Source organism: Dipodomys spectabilis, unplaced genomic scaffold, assembly GCF_019054845.1.
Source record: "Dipodomys spectabilis isolate Male_0828 unplaced genomic scaffold, ASM1905484v1 ptg000448l, whole genome shotgun sequence".
NCBI classification, from domain to species: domain Eukaryota; kingdom Metazoa; phylum Chordata; class Mammalia; order Rodentia; family Heteromyidae; genus Dipodomys; species Dipodomys spectabilis.
The window spans coordinates 698,912-706,875 of NW_024871125.1; positions in this window are offsets into that span (position 1 = coordinate 698,912).

The following is a 7,964-nucleotide window of genomic DNA, read 5'->3' on the forward strand; positions in this document are numbered from 1 at the left end:
TTCTTAACATCATCTTATCTAGTCTTATGTACATAGCTTTTGACCTCTCCTAATTGTCCTAGACAAGTATTAGCTATTGCAAATAAGGGATAACATGGGATTATATTCCTTAGTGCCAGGGTTACTTCACTTAATATAATAATTTTCCATGTCTTTCCATTTCCTAACGAATGGGGCAATATCATGATGGATTCATAGAATTCCATTATATATAGATACAGATATATAGATACATCTATATATCTATTTAGATATATAGATGTATCTATATATCTGTATCTATACATCACATTATCTTGATAGATTCATCTACTGAGGGACAACTGGGTCATATCTTAGCTATGGTAAACAATACTGCAATAAACATAGTTGTACTGGTAGCTTTAGCCACTTACATTTAAATCAGTTGATCTACTGAGTGTTTCCCTGTCCTCTTTTGTGAAAATACACCTTCCAAACAGCAAAGGTAAAAGAACAAGTTAAAAGTTGTTCTGATACTCCTCACCCAAAGAAGATACATGATATAATTATTTAAGTGCTAAGATAAAAAATTGTAGTTATTTTTTTAATTGGAGTTATTGAAAGACTGAATTTCTTTAGTGTCATTTTGGGAAAAGTGAATCAAATATTCAGAGCATCCCTCGATAAGGAGAATAACGTAAACCTGTTTTTTAAATCTGTAGTACTAATTAGAAGAAGAATAGTTTTGTGTCATTAGTGTAGCCTACTTGAAATAGTTTGAAGGTACACATTATCAGGTATATTTTCTAATGTAGTAAACACTGAATCCTAACATTCTTAGTTTTCCTCTGCATTTTAACTTTGTTCTGAACAGCTGTCTCATTTGAAACATACACCTTGGAACCAGGATTTTCTGTAGTTATTTTACATTTTACAAAAATAATTTTAGGTTTTTTAAAGCAGAAAAACTAATAATGATAATTATTCTCTGATATACTTCACCAAGGTCTCCACAATTAATTATATTGTTTTAATATGCTATCAGTATATTTATATGCTATAAAATTTGGTTTTACTTTTGGTTTTTGTGCTCGTATTGGGGCTTGAAGTCAATACCTTGGTCTGTCACAAATGCCAGGCATTAATGGATCATGCCTGTAATTCTGGCTACTCAGGTCGCTGAGATCTAAGGATCAAGGTTCAAATCCTGCCTGGGCAGGAAACATGATGATACTCTTGTCTTCAATTCATGACTAAAAAGCTAAAAGTGGAGTGTGGTTCAAGTAGTAGAGACCGGCCTTGAGCAAATAAGTTAAAGGGTAGTACCTAAAGGATAGTGCCCAAGTACTGGGTTTAAGTACCACTACGAACACACACACACACACACACACACACACACACACAATGTGTGTGTGTGTGTGTGTTGTGGTCGTGAAATCCACTATTTTCTTTTTCATTCAGTTGGTGAGTTTTCCCCAGGGAGACAGCTCAATGGTGTTACCTGAGTCCTGGGGGTTCAGTGATTCTGCTGGGATGACAGGTCTGACTTAGTGAGCAATGAGATTCCAGGAAAACTCCACAAAGCAAATGGATAGAAACATGAGAAGATATGCATTCAGATAATTCTTCAGTCTATCTTCCTCATGCCAAGGGTCTTTCTCTCTCTGTGGGCTGAGTTACTTTTCTTACCAGGTAAACCTGAACATTGTATGACTTTGAGAGTGTACCCACAGGCGAATAAGGCTTTTGTGAAATGTCAGCCATCACAAGCTTGCTCTTTTTTCTTCTCTCACTATTAGTGAGTTTGTTGGCACCCTTCATTTTTCTGAGAAAAATGGAATGTTCTAGAAGTTGTCATAGAATATGTATAGATGTAGGGCAGAATTTACGGTTCTTTTGCTCCAGAGAATTGAGAAATATCTATGTGAATTTATAGATAGCCTATAGTGAACTAATTTCTGTGGTATAGATGGATTTTTGGATATGATATCCGTATGGAAAACCAGAGACATCTTTAAGTAGTTTTTCTAAATGAAGCAGAAATTGAGAGCACTTCAAATTTTTCAGTTTTAATCAGAATCTTATACTAATTTTCATAAAATATTTTAAGTGATGCAATAAATTAATTTCATTTGTAGGACAAATGACAGAAAGGATTGTACCTGAAGATGTAGTATAAGTTTTTCCTTTTGATTAATTAAGAACTTTGTGTTTAATATCAACTAAGGTAAAGTATTGTGAGAAATACCAAGATATGAGATCCAGTTTCTGCCAATAATTAGATTAAATTGGTAGGAAAGGTCCTCTGTTTGCAGTAACAATTACAATATTATTTATAAAAAGTGTGTGGTCAGGGTCTGGGAAGTTAGCTCAGTGGTAGAGCACTTGCCTTGTATGCATAAGGCCCTGGGTTCGATTCCTCAGCACTACATAAGCAAAAAGAAAAAAGCAGGAAATGGCACTGTGGCTCAAGTGGTAGCGTGTTAGCCTTGAGCTGAAGAGCTGAGGGACAGCGCTCAGGCCCAGAGTTCAAGCCCCACAACCAGACCCCCTCCCCCCAAAAAAAGTCTGTGATCAACACATTTGTGTAGTTGTGTACTTAGCTTTATGGTAGTGTTATAGAATTTTAATAAATTTCTTCAAGCACAAGGAAAAAGTTTAAGACATGTTAGAGTTTCACACACAACAAAGAAAATACCAGGTCGTTTTCAATGTTTTCATTTTTCAATTTGTGTGTGTGTGTGTGTGTGTGTGTGTGTGTGTGTGTGTGTGTGTGTGTGTGTGCTGGTACTTGGGCTTCCACTTAGGCTAGTGTGCCATACCACCATTTCCATTTTTTCTATTTATTTGCAATATGAGTATCACAGACATTACTGCTTGAGATCCCTTTGAACCTAGATCCTCAGATCTCAGACTCCTATGTAGCTGGGATTACAGGTGTGAGCCATCAGCATTGAGAGATGCTTTAGTCATGTTGTGTGGTAAATTACTAGAAATTTACTGTTTGCTCACTGAATACAAACTATTGTAGGCTTCACGTTTGGGCTAATGGTTTGGGTGTTGCTTGTCTATATTAGTTGCTCAGTTTCTAGCAGGGGGCACCAGGATATAGTCTCTCATGAAATATGGGGGCCTCTTCCAAGCTTAAAGGATGTCTGGTAGGGTTAGATCCTCTAGCTGTAAGATTGTGGTTTCTGCTGTCTGGTCACATCCACTGTTGTCAGCTCCTAGATACCCCAATACTTCCTTGACAAACATACCCTCCTTAATGTTTCATTCATTCAGTTTGTGTTACTGCCTCCTATAAAGGCCTTAATTTGCACTCACTCCTTAGAAGTGAGTGCATAACCAACTCTTGGGCGAAATAATTACATCCGTAAACTTTAATTTTGTTATCTATTAGAGCATATTGCGGGATTAGATACTACTCAGAGTAGAAAATAAAAGACTTCCCCAGCATCTGGATTGTTGTGCATTGACTAAGGTAGATTATTAGCTATTTATTATTAGCTATTTATTATTTTAAGTGTCCTCAATTTCAGTCACTGGTAGCATTGTTTGAGTTTAGCTGATGAAGTGTGCAGTTTAATAAAACGAAAGATAAATCTTTGAATTGAGTAGAAAATAATTTGCCAGTTACAGTGAACGAAAGGCAGTTAGAAGTTAAACAAATGAATCAATAGCACTGGCAGTGGCTTCAGAGATGGACGGAAATACACCGGTTAGACATATTTTTAAAAGAAAACATGTGGCTGGGATTATGACTTCATTGTAGAGTGCTTGCATAGCATGCGTGAAGCCCAGGGTTCAATTATTCAGTACCACATAATGAGAAAGTGGTGCTGTGGCTCAAGTAGGAGGGTGCTAGCCTTGAGCAAAAAAGAAGCTCAGTGGAAGTGCCCATGCCCTGAGTTCATGCACCAGGACTGCCAATAAAATAAAAAGAGGGAACAGGTCAATAATGGATGAGGGAGGAATTCAGAAGCCAAATTCATCACTGAATTTTTCCTCCTCTATTCCAAAATCAAGACATCATTCTCAGAGAAACAATGGGCCAAAAAGATGATTCAGAAAGAATATAGCTTATGAAGTAATAACTAGAAATTTTTAGTGCAACTGTCCTGTAGAGATAATCCATTAAGTATAATTGTGTCTTGCAATAGCACAAGATTTCATTGTATTAGCACAAGTGCTATCTGGAGATTTTGTATGGGTGCTGGTCCTGAAACTTGATCAGAGCCTAGTTGCTGTTCCTATTTTTTTCCTCAAGGCTAGTACTCTATTAGTTAAGCCACAGTTCCACTTCTGATTTTTTGGTAGTTAAATGAAGATAAGATTGTCATGGACTTTTCCTGGCTCACCTGGCTTCAAAATATGATTCTCAAACCTCAGCAATCCGAAGAGCTAGAATTACAGCTGTGAATCACTAGCACCCAGAGAAGCAATTTTTTTTGAGTGAAAGGAATTAAGAATACGGATTATTCAGGAGATTCACCCTCAGTCCTGAATAAATCACCATGACCAATTTCTATGAACACACACACATACATCTCAGTGGTCTGTATTATTTTTCCCCAAAAGAGTAGTGCCTTCTAAGTGGCAAAGTGTGGTGTCACAGGCCTGTAATCCCAGCTACTGAGAAGCAAAGGTTTAGGCGGATTGGGTTGTGAGGCTGGCTTCAGTGATGTTAGCCCAAGGCCTTATATGAAAAGCAAACTGTTAAAGAAAAAAAGGGTTGGAGTGATGCAACGCTCAAGCAGTAAATATCAGCCCAGTAAATGAAAGGCCCTCAGTTTAATCCTCAGTTCTATGGAAAAAGCAAAAAGTATAGCATTTCAGTCCATTTTGTCATGATTTAACAAAAACTTTGAAGTTGTATACTTCATAAGGAATAAAAATATTTCACTCAAAATAGTGGTGGCTAGAAACCCTAAATAGCATGGTAGTACATGGGACAAGGCCCCTAAGTGCATCACAGCATGTAGGAACTCGGAATCATGGCATGTGCTAGAATGAGAGTGAGTAAGGGACCTAGGGTGTTTTTTCTAACTGTTAACAGTGATCCTGTTAGTCCCTTGAGAGTTAACAAGATGGCATTAATCCATTTATGATGGAATCCTCTATTAAAGGTACTACCTCTTGACACTGCTACATTGAGAAGTTAAACTTCAGTGTGAGTTTTGATGTCAGGCCATTAACAGGCCTCTGGCAGAGATAGGTGAGACCATTGGAAGCCGAGGACATTCATACAACTAGGCAACTTGGACAGCTGCTTGGATCTCATTGATTCTGGTATTTGCTATATTTGGGGCCATATCACAGCCAGGATCCATCGAGTCCATGTCTGTTCCATGTGCCAGCTTCAGTTACGCTGACTGTGATACAAACTACTGGACAATAGGGAGAATAAGAATGGATATGGTCACAAAATAGAGGTTTGTTATTCTACATGACACTTAATTAACATTAGTTGGTGTATGTAGGAAAGTCATTAGAAAGCTGTATGTCTACATACAGCTATATAATAACTACTGTATGACCCAGAAAGATACCTTGTAGAGCAGTCTGTTTACACATAATGCAGACATGCCTCTGAACACAAAAGATAAACAAACAAGTTCTTGCCTACAAAATTAATTTTTATTTAATGAATGGTTATGGACCAATATTAGGCCTTGAAATTATAAGCCTTCTTCTTCCACATTTCCAACTGGGATCTATATCTGTCTTTAATTTTTTGTTAATCTTTTTTTTCAAGGATAGATCTAAAAACATTGTTCCCTAATTTTTGTCTAAAATAAATTTTGAAAGTTTTCCACTGACTGAAATGTTTTAATTACCTTGGTCATTCTATTATCTTCAAATTTCTAGTGCTCCTTGGAAGTTAAAGACAGGCCTTCTGTAGCATTTAAAAGGAAATCTTTTCACTAGCCCCAGTCTATAATCCTAGCTTCTAAGGAAGCTGAGATGAGGAGAATGCTGTCTTAAAGCAAAGGCAGAGAATTTCATGAAACATCTTCTCCAAAATTTTGTATATTTTTACAAATATAATTGTATATATTGTATTTAATATGTAATATCGTTGTGATATATATACATACTACATATTATATATATATGTGAGTGTGTGTGTGTGTGTGTGCATGTGTGTGTTTGTGTGTGTGTGTATCTCACAAATTAAGCCAGATTCAATAACTGAAAGATTCAATAAGTAAACTTGAAAACCACAATTTACTCCCATAGCCATCCTTTCTTTAAATATTAAGTAAGTTGTAATCTGAAAATGTAAATCCTTGACCAAAAAGGAAAATCCTAAATTTTTTGACCTATTCTAGACCTTTTGTCTCCACAATTTAGAGTACCAAAACACCTACCTGGACAAGGGGTATTTTCTATGTCATCCAAAATAATGAATGATTTTTATGTGAAGTGTCCAAGTCTGTAGACAAGGATTCAAGCTGGAATTCCCTAGCTTGAAAATGAATTGAAAACCTGGGTGCTGCTGTTTTGTTATAGAAGGGCTCTGAACCCTTTCTCCAGAAAAACTTTCTTTGTAATCTGTGAAGGTTATTTTTAGGTCTGCACACAGCATCGTATTCTTCAAATACTGGTAGCTATCCTGATAGCTACACTCCTCCAATCCTGTCTCTTAATTGATAGAATTTATGATCTTATTGTTCAGCTACCCAGAGGGAAGGACTTTTTCCTCTTACCAGCATCTCTCATTGCTCCTCATGAAGAAAGAAGAACTAAAGGAAACCATAGATTCATGGTGTGTGATCATGCTGTAACAGGGGTTCTTCTGCAGAAAGCAGAGGAGAATGGAAGGAAGAGTAGCACTTCTCTTCAGTATTGATGGTTTGTCAACATAGGACAATTGAAATTCAGATGACAGGCAGGAAATTGGGTTCAACTCATTACATAGTTGCTCATCAGGAAATAGGAAATATTCCTCAACTTGGTTGAGCCAATCTCCATTGTTTGTTCTATAGTGTGCCTCTGCTTTGGGTCTTCAGTTTACAGTTTCAAGGTGATATTTTTTGCTATTGGAGACAGGTGAATGGAGCAATGTAGGTGACCTCCATGACAATTACCTGTATCCGGCTAAAATTCATATATTCAAGTGGGAAATTTGCCGTCTGTATAAAATACAAAAGATGATTCCCAAGCATCGGATGTCTACCATATAGTCATTGTAATTTCCATGCAGAAATATTTTATACGGACAAAATCAAGGTGCCAAATATGTCCTTCAGCAACCACCCTTGGGTAATGCTTATGCTCACGCCAAAGTCATTGACCTTCACATTGCATTTGTCATCCAACATGATGTTATTGGGTTTAAGGTCTCAGTGTGCACTTCTGTTTTCATTAAAGTAATGCAGATTATTCACATTCTGTTTGAACAATCTCCTAACTTCATTCTTGAATAGATGGAATGATTTTCACATTAATCTCAAGAGGTCTCTGGGTGGCCAGTTCAATTACCAAGTATTGGTGCTCATCCTTCTCCCTCACCTGGTACTACCTGATCATGTGTGTGTGTGATGGAAAGTCTTAATAAATCCATCTCAATTTTGATCTGACAATTGTTGAACTCTCCCTTCACTATCACCTTGAGGTTAATGAGGTGTTGCTAGGTCAACTTTACATATGCATAACTAGTAATTTCTAACAGGCCTTTGTAACACTTTAGTCCTCATACCTGATACTGGGACCTATTGGGAAAGGCAGAGGGCAGACTTCCAACTATTGAAGACTTCTTCCTTTGTGAATTATGAGCTATCACCTTCAGACATGTGGTACCAGCACAGACTTGGCTCAGGGCTGTGAACGTGAGTGCAGAAGATTGAATCTTCATAGTGTGAATAGAAATTTGGCCTTGTTCTAAGCTAGCAGTTTGGGGGATCTCTGGTAGCTGTGGATAAAATGTCTCCTTTTAATAGCCTGTCCTTTGTGCACATTTAGTTTAGATGCAGGAATTCATAACTAACTAGTAGCAG